The 19926-nt window shown below is 40.2% G+C and overlaps 1 long non-coding RNA gene across 4 annotated transcripts in view; it reads left to right on the forward strand.

Moving 5' to 3' along the window:
- The window catches only part of LOC308629875, an 89966-nt gene that overhangs the window by 43403 nt on the left and 26637 nt on the right, over positions 1 to 19926 (forward strand). For 2 of the 4 annotated variants that reach the window (XR_014017723.1, XR_014017724.1), the window contains exon 3: positions 587 to 676. This is a non-coding gene — a long non-coding RNA (uncharacterized lncRNA). Of the gene's footprint in view, positions 1 to 586; positions 677 to 5941; positions 6441 to 9384; positions 9906 to 19926 lie in introns of those variants that run through there. The other 2 variants (XR_014017725.1, XR_014017726.1) reach the window with 2 other exon arrangements.

The following is a 19926-nucleotide window of genomic DNA, read 5'->3' on the forward strand; positions in this document are numbered from 1 at the left end:
TCATATGCCTTGTATGTACATGAGAACATTACAGTTTTATAAGTCCCTTTATCTCTGTGATTCCAGTGATTGTTTTATTGTGTGTCTGCGTATGTCAGTAGCTCACAATATTTAGCAGATTGAGTTCTAGGTTAAACCACTTGGATTCATCTGTAAAATGGGGTTACCTATCTCCTAAATTGCAGTGATAATTTAATTAGATAATCCAGATAATCCCTTAGCACACTATCTGGCACATACTAAGCCCTCCTGAAATAACTCACTCTTCAAAACTCAGTTCAAATGTCTTAATATTACCTGGATCTTGGACCTTCCAGGTAAAAGGGAGGGAGGTTCTTCTCTTTGTGTCATAAGTATGTCTTTTACTATCTTCTAGTTTAGCACTATCACTGGTACTAAAATGATCACTAATTTATTTACATGTGTAGTTCTCTTAAATTATGAGCCCCTTGAAGACAGAAACAAGCTTGTCTTCATAAATTCAGTGTCTGACATGATAAATTTTGTTGAAAGAAGAAAATTTTATTCTTGTTTTTATTTTATTTTTATTATTAATTTTTTTTTTTTTTTTTTTTTTTTTTTTTAGTTGCGGCATGCAGGATCTAGTTCCCGGACCAGGGATCGAACCCGGGCCCCCTGAATTGGGAGCGCAGAGTCTTAACCACTGGGCCACCAGGTAAGTCCCTATTCTTGTTTTTAAATACGGTCCCCTCCCTCTCTCAATGGAAGATAAGCTTGGAGCAAAGGTGTCCAGTAGAAATGTTCTCAAAAACCCTGGGCATGTTCTCAAAACACTGTTTTTTTAACAGCTATTTAATTGCCACTGTACTGCCAAGGATTAAATCAGTTTTTTACTTTGCTTCTTCACAGTGTTTTCCTTATAAAAAATTAAAGTAAGAAAATGACTGCCAGGTGGAGAAAACTGTCCACTAAAGAATTGTATAAAGGCATCATAATGACAGTATAAAAGTTGATCTTGGAATCAAGGCCTTGGGTTCATGTTATAGCACCTGCTACTTTCTAGCCATATGACAGTGATCAATGATTTTATCTCTCTGGCTCTACAAAGTGGGAGTACTTCATGTTACTTGTAACAGCAAGAAAAATAGACCACAGGGTGTGAAGGGTTACAGTTAGTCCTCTGGTAGTGCTCTGGTTTCACAAGTCTTTTCTAAAGTTCTTCGAATGATTAATAGGAGGGTAATATTCAAGCAGTACCAGCACTATACCTGCTTAATAGAAGACACTCAATTATTTCTTGAGTGGAGTTAGTTTCAGTTGATACTATACCCTTTAAATTTGAAAGAAGCCAACTTATTTTACCACGTACACAATTATTTACTGTTAAAAGTGTTTAAATTGTACCCTTGGTTACATGTTGAAAAACAGAACTGAAATGTTAAGTGGTGACCAAGTAATTATACTTCCATCATGCTAATGTTGTAGGGAAGAATAATCAAAAATCAGACAGCAAAGGCACACCCAAGAATTAAGTTGCACAATTAAAGGTTAATATTTTCTCAACCCAAAAATGCAGGTCTCTACTTCATCCTACTCTCCTACAGTTAATTTTTGATAACTCGAGACACACACTGGAAACATTAAAGCCAACTAGGTCTTCACTGATTAATTTTCCTTTCGAAAAGGTGGACGTGTAGAGAGAATTATTCTTATTACTACTGATACAGATAAAATTGGCTGATTATTAGATGCCTTTCAGTGTCGTGGTTTTGGTATATGAAGCTCTGTTGCCTATGAAAGTTTTGTCCAAGTCACTTCCCAGTTGACTCAAAATCCCCCACTTGTAAGTTCTCCTTTCCCTGTTCTTACTGGTTTTCTACCTCCATACCTCTTTACGAAATAAACATTTTCTTCCAACTCTCAGTTTGTGTTTTCTTCATTTGTTCTGCTTTTCAAAGTGCATCAATTAGTGATTGAATGTTACTGCAGTGTAATAGAAAACTGCAAACCAGTGGCTTAAAATGGTGGTTTATTGTTTTACCTTCTCGCATAGTTTGTTTCCAGGAATCTTGGTGGCATGGCAGACTGAATTAACATAAACCTTGCTACCACCACCATCCCGTAGCTCCAAACTCAGAAAGATGCCAAATAAAACATAACATATACACGCAGCTGACTGCAAAAGAAAAGAAAGGAAATACCAACTGCCAGAAGTGAAGAGAAAACAAAGCCGAAGTAGTAAACGGAGGCACTGACAGCGCCTCTGACCTGCAGGATTATCATCTTAGCTAAGAGCCTCGCCAGTGAACTCTGGGGCTTTTAACAGTGAGACATGACCTGACAATTCAGGGGAGGTGGGACTGAGACCTCTGCAGGAAGCCAAGACCCTAGAGGGAACTGCGGCCTCAGGAAGGGGGGCGCAGAGCTCTGCACAGCAGCCTGGGGCTGCAAAGCAGCTTCTGAACCTAAGACTAGGTGGAGGGAAAGGAGGATTTCCATGACAAAGAGCTGAAATGTCCCTTACAGTCTTGCTCTCACAGTATCCAAGCTTAGCTTAAAAATTATTGTGGGGGCTTCCCTCGTGGTGCAGTGGTTGAGAGTCCGCCTGCTGATGCAGGGGACACGGGTTCGTGCCCTGGTCCGGGAGGATCCCACATGCCGCGGAGCGGCTGGCCCCGTGAGCCATGGCCACTGAGCCTGCGCGTCCGGAGCCTGTGCTCCGCAACGGGAGAGGCCACAACGGTGAGAGGCCTGCGTACCGAAAAAAAAAAAAAAAAAAAAAAAAAAAAAAAAAAATATATATATATATATATATATACACACACACATATAATGACCACCTCCTTACTGTGCAGGGCATAGTAAGGTGCTGGTGGTAAAGCAACGAATAAAACAAATTTCTGCCCTCTTGGGGCCTCTCTTCTAGTTTCACTGGGAAGAAATTTACTATTTCAGACACTTGATAATTTTTGAAACGACAGGAATAAGCTAGAATACAGCATAAAAGAGATGGAAAAAAATGAAAGATTCACACAAGTAAGATCCAGTGTACATATATATTTTAGGAGTTTTAAGCAGGAGGAAATAGAACTGGGGGTGAGGCAGTTGTGAACTGACCGAAGGCAATGTATTTGTGCACAACCCTTGTTAGATAATAGTACCCACTGAATGCCCACCCACCCCAAACACACTCCTGCCCCCAGATCACCCCCTAACAGCCAGGTTATAATGAAGGCAGTTTCTCACCAACTTCTGTCACCAATACAGATATTAAGTAAGAAAAAAAAAAAAATCTTGCTGCCTGTTCTGTAGGCTTAAGGAAGTTGTTCTCTACCCTTTGAGATGCTCTAACCACCTTGCCTGAAAGTTCCCTTCAAGAAGCAGAATTCTGTTACCCTTAACAAAACCTGTGTTCATGGCTGGACACTGAGGACCTTTCAGGGGATTATATTAGGACATCTTCCCAAAGGGTAAGGGCTACAGACCAAGCTGGATTCTTTGTCCTGTTCTTGCTGGGTGGGTGTGCAACTCTACTTTTAGCCAATCCGCATAATCTTGAAAACCTTTAACCATCAGGGGCCAATTTTTGCAGTTCATCATTCTAGTTAACAGGCCTCTAATTTCACCAATAAAAATTTCTGACCTTTAGTGTGTAAATTAGCAAAGCATTATATGTTGGTCAAGAGACAGACAACAGTACCTAGGGAAGTTGCCTCTGGATTATGGATTCTCTAATTATAGAGTGTGAGCTGATCATCCTGGACTGTACTTTCTTGGTCAGAATAATACTAGCAGGATCTATGTGACAACTTTACATGAGTAACTCGTGCCACAAATGCTGGATTATTTAACTGTAAATTACAGATATCTTAACAGCTACATTGGAAGAGATAAGTGGCTAAGAAGCTTCCAGAATTGATCAAAGACATTGTATCAGGAATGATATTTGTCTTGTAACAGAACCAAAGTAAGAACGGTGCTTAAACTGTTAGGGTTTGCTTTTCTTTCACATGTTGGCTGTCTAGGTGTCCAGTACAGTAGCTCCACAAGATCAGTGGGGCTCCAGGCTTTTTCTGTTCTTTCCTTATGACCCACCATCTTTTGTGCGTGACTTCCGTCCTTGTGAAGAGATGGCAGCTGCAGTGCTCATATTCCAGATAAGAAAGAAGAGGCAAGGGCAAGATACACTGCAAATATGGTAAAATAAAGACTTTCCAGGAAAAATAATTTGTTACCAGTAGGCATATACTGGAAGAAATGTTAAAGGATATTCTTCAGGTGGATGCAAAATTACCCCAGATGAAATCTAGAAATGAGGGAATAAATGAAAAGCAATGGAAATGGTAGATGTGTAAATGTAAATATAACTAAAACTGTGGGATTTAAAATATCTGTAGAATTAAAATGCATCATATAATAACAAAAGACACAGGGAGAGTAAATGGAGTTAGAGCTCTCAAGTTCTAGCAATTGGTAAGTGATAAAATTAATACTGTTACTAGACTGTAAAGTCAGGGAGGCATGTTATAATCTTGAGTTGAGCACTAAAAGTACAATAGAATGTGTATCTAACACTTTAATAGAGGATAAAATATAAGAAGGCAAGAATGGAAAAGGGAACATAAAACAGGTAGGTCAGATTTTTAAGTTGCAGAATATAAACCCAAACACATAAAGTGATTTATTACTTGAATTAAAGTTGAAAAATTATCAGCTGAATCAATATCCCACTACACACTTCTTACAAGAGACACAACTCTAAGATCACATAAAGCAACCAAATGGAAACAGTGTAACCATAGTTTTATCCCACACAGAGATTTAAGGCAAGAATCATCTCTAGAAATAAAAAGGACATTTTAAAGTGGTAAAGGAATTAATGCACCCAAACCACACAATCCTAAATGTGTTTGTTCCTAGGACAAATGTAAAATATACAAAGCAAAAGTGACAGGAGAGGGGAAATAAGTAAATCCCTAATTACAGTTAGTAACTTTTACACAGCTTCTGCAATAGCTGATAGAATAGTCAGACCAAAAGCAAAAAAAAAAAAAAGTCGGAATACAGAAGATCTGAACAATACCATTACTAAATTTCAACTAATTTATGTATGCTGAACGCTTGATCAAAAAGGCATAATTCAGTTTCTTCAAGTAAACATGAACCATCTACCAAAGTTGACCCTATGCCAAGTCATAACACAAACCTACAAATTGTGAAAGATCAAAAGCCTTCATTCTGTATTCCCTAACACTGGAATTAAGCTAGAAACCAGTAACAAAAAGATGGCTAAAGAAACCCCAACTGCTTGGAAATTAAGTAATACATTTGAAAACAGTATCTGGGTCAAAAAAAAAACATTTTAAAATATGTTGAAGTGAACAGTAACAAAGATACCAAAACTTGTTTCAGCTAAAGCAGTGTATGTAGGGAAATTTATAGCCTTAAGTGTATATATTAGAAAAGAAAAAAGGTTGAAAATCAATGACCTAAACTATTTTCAGTAAGCTAGAAAAAGAAGAAGAATGAAAAATAAAAGGTTTAAGGTCAATGAAATAAATAGCGTACAACAGAGAAAGTCAACAAAGCCAAAAGTTTGGTTCATTGAAGTCTAATAGCAATAATAACCACTATTGTTTAACATTTTATTTGAGATCCTAGCCAGTGAAATGAGGCCTGAAATAACAGCATAGGTTTTGAAAGGAGGAAATAACACTATTTATAGACAACTGCTATTGTGCATAGAAAATTCAAAGGAATCTATGAACAGAATAATTTAGCAAGGTCACTGGATACAAAGTCGATATACAAAGACCAATTGTATTTATGTCAGAAACAAAGAAATAGAAGTTGTTAAAATGATACAATTTACCCTATCATAAAATACCAAATACCTAAAAATAAATTTTTGAAAGAAAATCATAATATTGAGAGAAATTTGAGAAGATACAAATGTTTGGCTTGTTATCTAACTTCACAGTTATCAAAATGCCAGCAGGATGTTGAGAAATCAACCAACTGACAGAAATGCAAAGGACAAGACTATCCAAGGTAAACGAACAACAACAAAACTGAAAACATTTCACCAACAGATATTAAGACCTGTTATAAAGCTATAGTTATAATTATGACTATAAAGTTGGTTGGCATAAGGATAGATAAATAGACCAATGTAACAGAAAGCCTAGGCACAAATCCACAAATAAAGATGATCTGATTTATGACCAGGGGACATCATCGCAATGGGTGAAAAGATGGTCTTTTCAATAAATAGTGCAGAGTCAGATATCCATATGAGAAAAAAAAAAATTACCTAGACCCCTTCCAGACACAAGGCAGAAAAATCAGTTCCATATGGAATATAGTTTAAATGTGAAAGGAGAAATAAAACATAGGAGAATATCAATGATTTGGGGCAGACAACAATTAAAGTACATAGAAGCATAAAGGGAAAAAGGTTTTAAGCTAATCTATGATGATAGGATCAGATAGAGGTTACCACTACCCTGGCAAAAAAAATTTTTTTTCAATAAAAAAGACAATATAGGCTTCCCTGGTGGCTCAGTGGTTGAGAGTCCACCTACCGATGTAGGAGACACAGGTTCGTGCCCTGGTCCAGGAAGAGCCCACATGCCGCGGAGTGGCTGAATTTATGTGGATAAACTTGAAATTTTAGTTATTTTTTAAATGAGGATCGTTGTGTGTATATAAAATAACACTAAATCTGAATCTTTTAAAAAATCTACTCCCAAGTAATCCACCAGATCTAAATGGCTTATGATGTGGTCTGTTAAGCCTTCAAGAAACAATCTTTATAAATACTGTAGTAGAGAATTTTTAGAAAGGGGGAAAGATAGGTGAAGCTCAACTATGATACTAGAGTCAAATGGGACATGTGAGGGGAAAAATAGTGTACTTCAGTCTCCTATGAACATGGCTGAACTAGCCTGAATATTAGCATTTCAGATTCACCAATTAAAATTCACTTATTGTGACAAAGTAAAATTTATTGCCAAAGTGGGAGAATGGTATGCATTGGAAAATCTTTTCATATAATACGCACATTGATAGATTAAAGAGAAAAAACCACATTATCGTCTCAAGGAATGCAGGAGGAAACAACAAAGTGCAGCACTCATTTTAAAAATCAACCAAATGAAACATCCTCTTGGTAGATTCTGAATAGACAGAAGCTTCCTTAGTATGATAAATGATAACTAAAAACCCATGTTTAACATGACGGGTTAATGGTATAACTTTAGAGATGTTCCTTTAAAGTCAGCAATAGGACAAGGATGGCTATTGTGCATCTGTTTCACATTGCACTGAGATCTTGGCCAGTGCAGTAAGATTAAAAGAAGAAATAGGTATAAGGATTGGAAAGTAAGAGACAATTACTGTTAGTGGCAGGAAAATTATTTGAAAGTTCAGGGGAAATTACAAAGTATTATAACTAATATGAAAGTTGAGGGTTTGGGGATATAAGACCAATATGCAAGAATAAGTAGTGCACCTTTCCACTCAAAACAGTCGATTTAGGGTCTTCCCTGGTGGCGCAGTGGTTAAGAATCCGCCTGCTAATGTAAGGGACACGGGTTCGAGCCCTGGTCTGGGAAGATCCCATATGCCGCGCAGCAGCTAAGCCCGCGCGCCACAGCTACTGAGCCTGCGCTCTAGAGCCCACGAGCCACAACTTTTTTTCATTACTTTAGTAAAATTGAAGTTACACATTGCTTATAGCAATAGTTCCTCATGTAAGTCTTTTTACAACACTAAAGTTCTGCATCATACTTAGGTTTAGAAATTATTGAACACTTGAAGCGTGTTATAGACATTTGTAGCAGGGAAATAGAAGATTGAAGTGCTTTTTCCGAAATCTGGGAAATCACACTGATGTTTTCATTGATTAAAAAAAATAGCTCTTGATAGAAAGTGTAATATTTTGTTTTAAATCCAGCTACCTTTGAAGATATTAACAATAAATACAGTTTGTGAAATACCAGTGTCTCCTACATTGGTCATGCTTTGACTTTCCACAATTATGTAAGACATTGCATAACTTTGACATTCATTCAGACGAAGGTTACAGTTCAGATTAAGAGAAAATATGTGTACAAATTAATTTGACAAAAGAAGTTCCTTCATATATAATAGCAGAGTAACACAACAGAGCAACATGTTGCTTGTGATAAAATGCGTATACTCAAATTTAATATCTCTTTGAGACCTTGGCTTTAATCTGTTAGTATCTAACACAGATTTTTATATTTAGTTCACTAGTTGTAAATTCACTTTCCTTATTAAGAAAGGCTGAGATTTTATAGTCCTACATCTAAATACATAATTTTTATTTTATTTATTAATTTATTTATTATAAAATTATTTATTTTTATTTGTTTATTCGTTTTGGCTGCACTGGGTCTCTGTTGCTGTGTGCGGGCTTTCTCCAGTTGCGGCGAGCAGGGGCTACTCTTCGTTGCGGTGCGCAGGCTTCTTATTGTGGTGTCTTCTCTTGTTGCAGAGCACGGGCTCTAGGCATGTGGGCTGCAGTAGTTGGGGCACGCAGGCTCCAGAGTGCAGGCTCAGTAGTTGTGGCACACGGGCTTAGTTGCTCCGCGGCATATGGGATCTTCCCAGACCAGGGCTCGAACCCGTGTCTCTTGCATTGGCAGGCGGATTCTTTTTTTTTTTTTTTTTTTTGCGGTACGCGGGCCTCTCACTGCTGTGGCCTCTCCCGTTGCGGAGCACAGGCTCCGGACACACAGGCTCAGCGGCCATGGCTCACGGGCCTAGCCGCTCCACGGCACGTGGGATCTTCCCGGACTGGGGCACGAACCCGTGTCCCCTGCATTGGCAGGCGGACTCTCAACCACTGCGCCACCAGGGAAGCCCGGCAGGCGGATTCTTAACCACTGTGCCACCAGGCAAGCCCTAAATACATAATTTTTAAGTCCAAGTGATAAGCATTATAGATTGATTTCCTTTTTGAAGAGAGTCACATATTTCTAATTTCATGTTTTTATTTCTGAAAGAAGTTACCTATGTCATTATTCCCACAATATGTTGTGTATTTATATTTATACACTAAGACATCCATAAGGATGTTTCTTACAGCAATGTTTGAAGTAACGGGGGGAAGAAAAGTAACTTACATGACCCTAGCACTAGAGTCTCCAGTCAAATCAAGTCTATGGCCTGTAAGCTAAGAATGGTTTTACAGATGTGCAGTGAAGGACTTAGCAAGTCTGGCTTACTCAAACCCTGCACATTCCAAAGATAAGTCTGCCCCTTGACCAAGTCCCTGGGAGATAACCTTTAAGCTCTTGGAATATCCTGCCTTCTGTAAGTGCCTGTGTTTACCTGGGGCCTTGAGCCACATCAGATAGATTATGCTAACAGTGATTTCTGGTGGGGGCATTGCAGTACGCAGGATCAGTTTGATCTCTGGAGGAGCTGGAAACTGAATAACTAAGGTCAGCCACGTGTATGCTCCATGCCGGTGAGACCTGACCCTCACTCAAAGCCCTGGGCATGAAGTGAGTTTCCCCAGTTGACAAGAGTCTATATGTATGTGTTGTCCCACATCATTTCTGGGAGAATTAACTGCTGTCTGTCCATGCACCGTCTCCAGAGAGGACGCCTGGAAGCTTGTGCCTGGTCTCCTGGACTCTTCCCTATGTGCCTTTTACATTCGCTGATTTTAACCTGTACCTTTTTGCTATAAATTGTATCTGTCAGCATAACCACTTTTCTGACTTCTGTGAGTCATTGAACTAGAGGGTGGTCTTGGAGACCTTGACACAACATTAATTAAAGGATTCCTTTTTACAAAACTAATATGCGGGGGCTTCGCTAGTGGTGCAGCGGTTAAGAATCCGCCTGCCAATGCAGGGGACACAGGTTCGAGCCCCGGTCTGGGAAGATCCCACATACCACGGAGCAACTAAACCTGTGCACCACAACTACTGAGACTGTGCTCTAGAGCCCGCGAGGCACAACTACTGAAGCCCGCTGGCCTAGAGCCCGTGCTCCTCAGCAAGAGAAGCCACCACAATGAGAAGCATGCACACCACAACAAAGAGTAGCCCCTGCTCATCGCAACTAGAGAAAGCCCGCGCGCAGCAATGAAGACCCAACACAGCCAAAAATTAATTAATTAATTAATTAATTTTTAAAAAATGCAGTAGGGACCATATGTGTCCTGAGAAGCTTAAAATATTTTCTATCTGGCCTTTACAGAAAACGTTTACCAACTCATGCAGAAATGTAGCAAATAAATAACCTATGTTATTTTCCTACATTGAAATCATATCAGTTAAAATGGATGAATAGCTATATAAATAAAGCTCAAGCTGTTTTAAGTGAAAAAAGTAATAGAAGGATAAAACAGTATGATACTGTTTATGTAAGTTAAGCTATTGTTATGGGTAAATGTATATGTAAAACCTAAAAAAAACACTAAGGAGGATATCTTGAACTTTAAGATAGTCGTGAGCTCTGGGGAAAAAATGGAATGGAAGATAAGAGTTACTTGCCAGATTTTCATTCTTAAAAAGAGAGATTCAGGGCTTTCCTGGTGGCGCAGTGGTTGAGGGTCCACCTCCCGATGCAGGGGCCGCGGGTTCGTGTCCCGGTCCAGGAAGATCCCACGTAAGCCCGCGAGCCATGGCCGCTGAGCCTGCACGTCCGGAGCCTTTGCTCTGCAGCGGGAGAGGCCGCAGCAGTGAGAGGCCTGCAGCAGTGAGAGGCCCGCGTACCGCAAAAAAAAAAAGAAAAAAGAAAAAAGAGATTCAAGGGGGAAAAATGGGTCTCGTAAAACAAATGAAAAGGTTTTATTTTACTAATTTTTTTTGGCTTATTTCCCCAAATCAGCTTGGAATTATAGAATGATTGTGCTAAAGACCTCAGCTGCTTCCAATTCCTCAAGTTCTCAGTTAAGAAACAGATCTCGGTAGGTGGATTGCCCAAGGTCATGCTGAATTCTTATTTGTTTAAAGAGGCTGTTCTGTAGGAAGTATGTTAGTGCTGGCAGGGTCAGTTATTTTGAACTGTGGAAACTTGAAAATTGATTCTCATAAAGACATAAGGGCTATGGTATACATTCCAGAGATATATCAAGTTCTCTTTTCAATTTTGTCAATCTATAAGCATTGTCTTCTCAGGGGTTAATATCCTTTATGCTGGTGATGAGCTGCTAAATCCACCCTCGGTTTACAATGGAGGAAATATACCTAATTTGTATTAAAAAAAAATTTCCTCTTTGAAGCAGTCATAGTGATCATGCCAAGTTTAGTGTCCAGTGATATCTAGAAGATTTTAAGCGTATTAAAAAGTTAAGTACTATTAGGATCTTAAGTAATCATCAAATAAGAAAATGGCTTTTTTTTGTTTTTTTTGTTTTTTTGCGGTACGCGGGCCTCTCACTGCTGTGGCCTCTCCCGTTGCGGAGCACAGGCTGCGGAGCACAGGCTCCGGACACGCAGGCTCAGCAGCCATGGCTCACGGGCCCATCCGCTCCGCGGCATGTGGGATCTACCCAGACCGGGGCACGAACCCGTGTCCCCTGCATCAGCAGGCGGACTCTCAACCACTGTGCCACCAGGGAAGCCCAGAAAATGGTTTTTTAAATGCTTTGTAAACTGTAAATTAGGGTAAAGTGGTACTAATGTAAACCACACTGAATTCAGATTTCTAGTACATAAAATTTACTGATACCTTCCCTACCAACATTCAGGGAGTTACTGGGAGAATCAAATGAGATAATAAATGTTAAAAAAAAAGAAGAAGAAACCTTTTATAAATGTCAAAATACTATGTAAGTGAGTCTTATAAAAAAAGTTACCATCACCCTGGCTGTGATGACACTCATGTGGGCTAATTATAATTGTGAAGGGAAAAAAAACAAAAACAAAACATGCTTTCTTGGTTTCCTGAGACCAGAGGTGAGCTGTCAGCTATGAATAAGGAAAAGTGATTAACATTCATCTAGCTCTGTCTTTGTAGTCCATACGAGGTTACATGAGAGATGAAAGAAGACTAAGACACAGCTCATGCCCTTCTTTTCAATTCAACATTTATTGAGCAGCTACTATGTGTAGGTGGGGGGGGTAGCCAAGAACTTGGTATATTAATTGTCCTCATATTTGCCGGACGAGATATTATCCTTGTTTCTCACTGAGGCCCAGAGAAGTAAACTCAAAATCGTATGGATCCAGAGCTAGCATTTGAACCCATTCCTTCTGGCTTCAAAACATTTTTTTGAAAAACAACCTACAAGGACTTCCCTGGTGGCGCAGTGGTTAAGAACCCACCTGCCAATTCAGGGGACACGGGTTCGAGCCCTGGTCCGGGAGGATCCCACATGCCACTGAGCAACTAAGCCCATGCGCCGCTACTGCTGAGCCTGTGCTCTAGAGCCCGCGAGCCACAACTGCTGAGCCCACATGCCGCAACTACTGAAGCCTGTGCGCCTGGAGCCCATGCTCCACAGCAAGAGAAGCCACCACAATGAGAAGCCCATGCACCACAACGAAGAGTAGCCCCTGCTTGCTACAACTAGAGAAATCCCGCGCATAGCAACGAAGACCCAATGCAGCTAAAAAATTAATTAATTAATTTAAAAAAGAGAAAAGAAAAAAACAACCTACAAGAAAGCTAGGATCCAAAAGTTAAAAGTCTGGGGAAGGGAAACAATAGTAGAGGAGATAACGTGAAAGAAAACACTAGTGTGGGCAGGGGAGCAGTTAGGAGAGGCTTCTTGAAACAGGTAGGACTTTTAGGTGGCCCTGGAGGATAGCTGGAAATAGGAAGGTGAAGAAGAATGAACGTTGTCAGCAGGGGACAGTGGTAACTCTGGTGACCACTTCCTGGGTTCCCTACCTAGTTGAGCCCACAGTGTGCGTCTTCGGGATGAGAACACTCACAAGGTGTGCTGCCTCTGCGGTCAGTTGGTTCCAGGACAAGAAATAGGCGTGGGTAAATGGGGGAGTTACTGGGGCAGCAGGGAGGAATGACAGAAGATTCTCATTTCCAGAAGTCAAGAACAAGGCCCAGGCTCAACGTCAGGATAGAGCCCATGCTGCAACTCTCAGAATTTTGTAAACACACCACATCAGAGAACCATGTAAACATTTTGTGGGTGGCAACCGACTTGAGTGTTTGCTTAAGTCTGTCATTTTATTTTTTAATTTATTTTTTCTTCCAGTTTTATTGAGGTATAATTGACGTCCAGCCGTGTATGAGTTTAAGATGTACGGCCTAATGACGTGACTTACATATACTGTGAAATGGTAACGACAGTAAGTTCAGTTAACATCCATCATATCCTATAAATACAAAAAAGAAAAAGAAACAAGCTTTTTCCTTGTGAAATTTTAGGATCTACAGTCTTAGTAACTTTCAAATATACCATACAGCAGTGTTTGCTATACACTGTACATTGCATCCCCAGTACTTATTTATCTCATAACAGAAAGTTTGTACCTTTTTAAAAATACCTTATAAAGTAGTTACTGATGTGGGGTGGAAAGGGATGGGGGTTTGGAAACACGGGTAGAATTCAGTAGACCTGGATGCTATACCTTTTCCCTTAGCATGAGTCACTGATTATATGCATTTATTATATGAGTGTATTGAGCCTCCGTCACGTGTCTACCTTTTGGGTCATGAATATAAAATAACCAATATATGAATACTTTGAAATATATGGAGTTTGATGTAGGTGTTGAGTTTCATCTTCCAGCAGCACTGACATCATTCCTACTGCAAAGATGATAATAGGGCGTTTATCATAACGTGCTCTAATATGGTTTTAAAGGCTTCCCCCCTAACTTTAAAAGGCTTATGGGGGGCTTCCCTGGTGGCGCAGTGGTTAAGAACCCACCTGCCAATGCAGGGGACACGGGTTCGAGCCCTGGTCTGGGAAGGTCCCACATGCCACGGAGCAACTAAACCCGTGCGCCACAACTACTGAGCCTGTGCTCTAGAGCCCACGAGCCACAACTACTGAGCCCACGTGCCACAACTACTGAAGCCTGTGTGCCTAGAGCCTGTGCTCTGCAACAAGAGAAGCCACTGCAATGAGAAGCCCGCGCACCGCAACGAAGACCCAACGCAGCCTAAAATAAATAAATTTATTTTTAAAAAGGCTTATAAAATAGGTATCTATATATTTTTCATTTTGTTTGGCAACGACTTTTAAAGAGAACTAAATCATGTTCTGGCAGCCCGACTTTCCAAGTAAAAGCGGTACCTGGAGCCAAGGAAAACCTCACTTTAGACACAAGGCACTGTGAGTGTTGTAACTGCTCAGTTTTTAGGTTTTTAATGACCAGATTAATGAAAGTATAGATGGTAAATTCCCCCACCCTGTGTGTGCCCTGCTGGTTACCAGATTCAGGAGGGTATGTGAGTTACCAAATGAGTAGATTCCTTCACCTACAGCGTATCTTGCACTGTGTTTACCTGTCTAGCAGTGCTTTGTTACATTTTAACCCATATTCTACCAGCCAGCTTTCTTTATTTCTGTTGTTTTTGTTTGTTTGTTTTTTCCACCAGCCAGTTTTGTCAGATTTCACTTCTTGTAGTTTGTATTGTTAAAAACAGCCCATACGTTTTTCATGATCTAAACTTGTGTTGAGACTCATTCCTGCTGAGATTCACTGTCCTGTGGGGAATGAGACAGAAACGAGACTGTCTCTGTCTCTCAAGCTTCTGAACATTGGAGGAGAAGGATCATATTCCTTGACTTAGCACAGACGCTTCATTATCTAGACCAGTGGTTTTCAAATATTTCTTATAACGGAACATATTCTTTAAAAAGAAATCTTTCACCAAAGCCCGACGTAAGGCACATGCCTGTGGGCCCACCTGCTAGGCTGCTTCCCGGTCGTCCCTCGCAGCATGGGAAGGGCACGACTTGACCGCCATTAGTGTAAGGCCACCTTCCTTACTCTCCTCTTTGGCCGCTGGCCTCAACGAACTCTCCAACCCAGCCATTCTTAACCATGTCCACTTCTCCAGAGAGTCCTTCTGTTTTGCAGTCCTGTGCCTTTGCATATGCTGTTCTTCTACTGAGAGTGCTCCCCCACCCTCCTGAATCTTTATTTTAATGGCGTTTACTCATTCTTGATACGATCTTTTCCTAGAAGTCTTCCCTGATATCCTTGTCCGGGCATCCAGACCATTCACTTCATTCCTCTCTCGTACAAGTTACTACACTGTAACAGTTCATTTGTTTGTCCAACTCTCCCACATACCGGGTGTGGTTTTTTTGCTTTTTTGTTTTTTAATTTTTGGCCACATCCCATGCCATATGGGATCTTAGTTCCCCAACCAGGATCAAATCTGCACCCACTGCAGTGGAAGGCGGAGTCTTAACCACTGGGCCCCCGGGGAAGGCCCCCTGCAGGTGTGTTCTTTTTGAGGGCAGGAACACATTCTTATTTGATCTTCGGGCTCCTGTGTTAGCACGTGGTTGGTAAGGTAATGAATAACGTTGACTAGATGGATGGATGGATGGATGGATGGATGGGTGGGTGGGTGGGTGAACGGACAGCCAGGAGTATGGACAGGTAGAAGAAGGAATTTACCAACAGACCAAGTGAATGAAGTGTCCCAATACCTTGAACCAAGCAGGGGGAGTAGAAGGAACTGACAAGAGAATTCTCTTCATAATGCCAGCTGCTTTGGAATTTGTGTGTAGATTAAGAGTGGACCTGACACCACTTCCCAGAATACAGTCATCACCCGGTTAGCCCTAGGGAACAGTCCAGCATGAGTCATATGCCTTCTCTCCATATCTGGTGCCGTGTATTTATAGCTAATGATGGTGGTTTGTCACTTGTTAAACAGCACAATAAAAATGACTGCATGAAGGCCAAGCAAAATACTAATGGAAATGGTTTTAATAATTAATTTTTAAGAGGCATACAAATGACAGTTCAGCTGGGAAGCTATAGAAACATTTAAGCTGAAATTTCAGCTGAAGGATGCTGCTCTTTGGATTGTTCTGAGGTTAAATGGGGATAATTTGAAAGCTGACAGGAAGAAGGCCAGTGATACATCGTTTTGCCTGCTTTTTTTTTTTTTCTTTTACACAGCAAATCATATCCTTGAAAGGAAGAGTGGTCTACATGTGAGTTCTAGAGGATTATGAGAGTCAATGAAACATGGAATGGCATGAATTGGAAGCTGTGTTACCTAATGTATATTATTATTTTATTGTATAACACAGTTTTCAAAATCACTCAGATAATATTTAAGCTTCCTTCTTGTTTTAATCTAACTGCCACATTACTTCCCCCAGATAATTATCACAGAGCAGAAAGTTCTATGGAGGTTTTCTACTTGTTTCCCCCTTCCGTATGTAATTCCTTTGATGGGCCTCAATGAACACTCAGTCAAAGGTTAACACAATTAAATTTGTAAATGCAGCAATTCCCCTCTATAAAAGAGAGAATGGAACTTGAATTTATTGAGCATCTACAATGTCCAAAACACTGTTAGGTACTGAGGTGTCTCAGGAAGCCTTCACGATTACCCTAAAAGGCTATCCCCATTTTATAGATACAGAGACAGTCTCGGAGACATTAGGCAGTTTTGTCACTCACACAACATGTGGCACAGATAGGGGTTGGATCGGTTCCATCTGGCTTAAATCTCCATTTTTCCCCCCAATATTTTACTGTGTTCCAATGACCAGGCAGTCGGAAGCCTGGTTATCAAATGTAAATATGCTATGGGAAGCAAAAGAAGTGCCCTAAGATGTTCGTTTGTTCTCTCTCCCTCTTTCCTTTCCTTCCTTTGGGGAAGATGAGCAAACCTGCGTCCCTGGCTACCCCTCCCACCCCTCACCCCCCTCACTAATCTATTCAGTGTCTAGATTGATGGCATAAAATGATGATAATTTACATTAATTCAAGAGTTTACTAAGAATCTGCAACATCTCATTTCATCCTCATTTTTCAATGGAGAAAATTAAAATCCAAATAAATCTGTGACTTACTCAAAGTCACAAAGCTAATTAATAGCAGAGGACTTTTCATTAAATCCAGAATTCCTGATTCCAGATACTCTTTCTACTACATCCTCAAGTGAGAACATCGGTGATTTTTCTTTAAGGATGAAGAGGATTTCACTCTGCAGAGCTTCATTTGTTTTTTCTCTCAAGAAAAGCTTATCCTTCTAAGACATGAAATTTATTAGCCTCATCATATGCCTCACTCACAAGCCTCTCCATATGCTGCTGTAATTATCTGGATGTGTAGATACTATTCTCCATCAAAAAATGTCAAAACATTCCACAAATGGGCGTAGTGGAACACATGCAAATGGTTAAACCGTCATTACTCCAAAAGATATGAGGGTGGTCCTCAGCAGAGCAGAGAGAGGAGGTTTAGATTAGAATTCCAACCACCAAAAGAGAGTGTCCAGCCCACTTCTCTCCCTGAACTTCTTATGTAACTTTTTTGACTATAGAACTAGGTTCTAAATAGAATTCTAGAATTCACTGGAGGGGTTTAGCAGCAGATTAGACATAGTTTAAGAGAGTTGGTGAATGAGAAGATAGATTAGAAGGAATCATACAGAATGAGGATCGGAAGGACAAACGGATGGGAGGTGGAGAATAAACAGAAGAGAGTAAGTGTCTTAAGGAATACAGTGAGAAGACCTGCGGTGTGTTTAATTGGAGTCCCAGAGGAGAGGAGAGAATAGGGAGGAGTCTAATTTGTATGGCGTAATACCTGAGAATTTTCCAGAAACGGAGAGAATCATTAGTCCACAGATTCAAGCAGACCATACACATGTCAAGCAAGATAAATAAATGGAAATCCACAACATACTGAAACTGTAGAAAACTAAAGACAATGAGAAAAATCTTAAAAGCTGACCAGAAGAAAAAAGGGGGGTGGGGTGGGTGGGAGCACTTACCTTTAAAAAAGTGAGAAACTTCTCAGTAGCAATAGGAGAAGCCAAAAGACAGTGATGAAATGGGCTAAAAGAATGCCAAAGTTGGAATTCCCTGGTGGTCCAGTGGTTAGGACTCTGGGCTTTCACTGCTGGGGCCTGGGCTCAATCCCTCGTAGGGGAACTGAAATCCTGCAAGCCGTGCGGGGCAGCCAAAAACAAAAGGTAGAATTCTGTACTTCACAAAAATATTTATGAAGAAGAAATAAAGACATTTTCAGATGATAAAATCACAGTTTATCACCAATAAAGCTGCACAAAGGAAATTCTAGTGATAATCTTCAAGTTGATCGAAGTTTAGTGATGCAGGAATGATTGAAGACGCAAGTGGTAAACGTCTCGTGGAGTTAAAAATATTTAGAACTAAAATCCACTGCAATGCTAGTATACAAGTCACAAAGCAGGTAAATGAAGTTCAAGTGTACTGAAGTCCTCACATCAGCTGAGAAGAGAGTAAAGGTACCACTGCACACTAGGCTCTGATATGTCAGCAATGCATGTTTTGCTTTATGGGACCACTAAAAAGGTAAAAATGTACTACTTTCAACTAATAGTCCAAAATAGAATGATTGAAAAGACAAAAATCCAGGGGGTGGTGGGACATAGGCAAGACAGACAGGAAACACATTTAATAAGAGTGGATTTAAATCAAAATATATCTTTAAGATCAAATGTAAATGGAATAAATGCTCCAATTAAAAGATAAGAATTGTGAAACTAAATTTTTACAAGTCCAACATATGAATACCAACAGATTGAAAAATGGAATTAAGTTATCCCATGGTGGGTATTATCACATAAACTAGAATTTAAGGCCAAAAGCATTACTAAGAAGGTCACTTTATAATGATAAAAAGACCAAATTACCAGTGAAATATTCTAAGTCTAGATTCTACTTACAATATGACTTCAAAACACATGAAGCAAAAATTGATACGTCTGCATGGAGAAATATATAAATCCACAATCATAGTGAGAAATTTTAACACATAAACTCCCAGGGGCAACACTTACCTACTATTCACCACATCACCCTCAAGTGGCTGATTCTACACTAATCCTCAGATGGTCCCCAGAAAAATAAAGCTGAGCAGCAGTGATCAGCTCAATAAAACACCCTTGAATTGGATTGTCCTCCTTCCTTGTTTTACTCTTCCCAGACCCCATTCTTTTTCCTTGGAATCATATTCCAAAATAAACTCATGCATGCAAGTACTTCTCTGAACCTTGCTACTTTGGGAACCCAGGCTAAGACACTTGGTACCACAAGCAGCTCAACAAACAGACATTCCAGACGGAGTCTAGTATTGGACCAATTAGATAGTGATAAGTATCCCATTAATGTTGGTAAGTGGGGTGATCTTAACCCCCGGCATGCAGCAGTATCACAGTTACTGAGATTTTCACCAGCAGTGAATTGGAATGATGAAGATGGAAGATGAAGCATTGATTTATGTAGTCGCAACTCATTAAAAGAATATGATCAATGTTAATTATAAGGAATGTAGAACTGGCTGACTTTGGTTGCTGGTCTTTAGAGAGAGGTCTTGTTAAGGGAAAAGAAAATGTCAGACTTGGTTAGCCAACTATCAACCTCAAGGAGTGCTGTAAAACTGGGAATGCTTCCCCAGCAACGTGGAGATGTCCGCCTCCTTCCCACGGCTACAGGAAGATGGCTGAAATTCAGTCTTGGGGTTTAATTGTGAGTACAGCACGGTTACCAAGGCAAATTGTGAGTACAGCACGGTTACACAGCCTTAACAGTCTCTGATATCAGTGTCAGGGCCCAGAAAAGGAAACGGTAGACCTTGAGACATGGGATAGGGATATTTGAATGGACAAACCTGAGGACCTTGAACCCCAGAAGCAGTGCCCTCCCTCTTCCTAGAGGACAATGGGGTTTTCTGGGTGGGGGGTGTTGTTTGTTTGCTGTTTTTAAATTTTTTGGCCTTGCCAAGTGGCATGCAGGATCTTAGTTCCTCGATCAGGGATCGGACC

The sequence above is a fragment of the Mesoplodon bidens genome (genome assembly GCF_964165515.1).
Source record: "Mesoplodon bidens genome assembly, chromosome: 16".
NCBI classification, from domain to species: Eukaryota; Metazoa; Chordata; class Mammalia; order Artiodactyla; family Ziphiidae; genus Mesoplodon; species Mesoplodon bidens.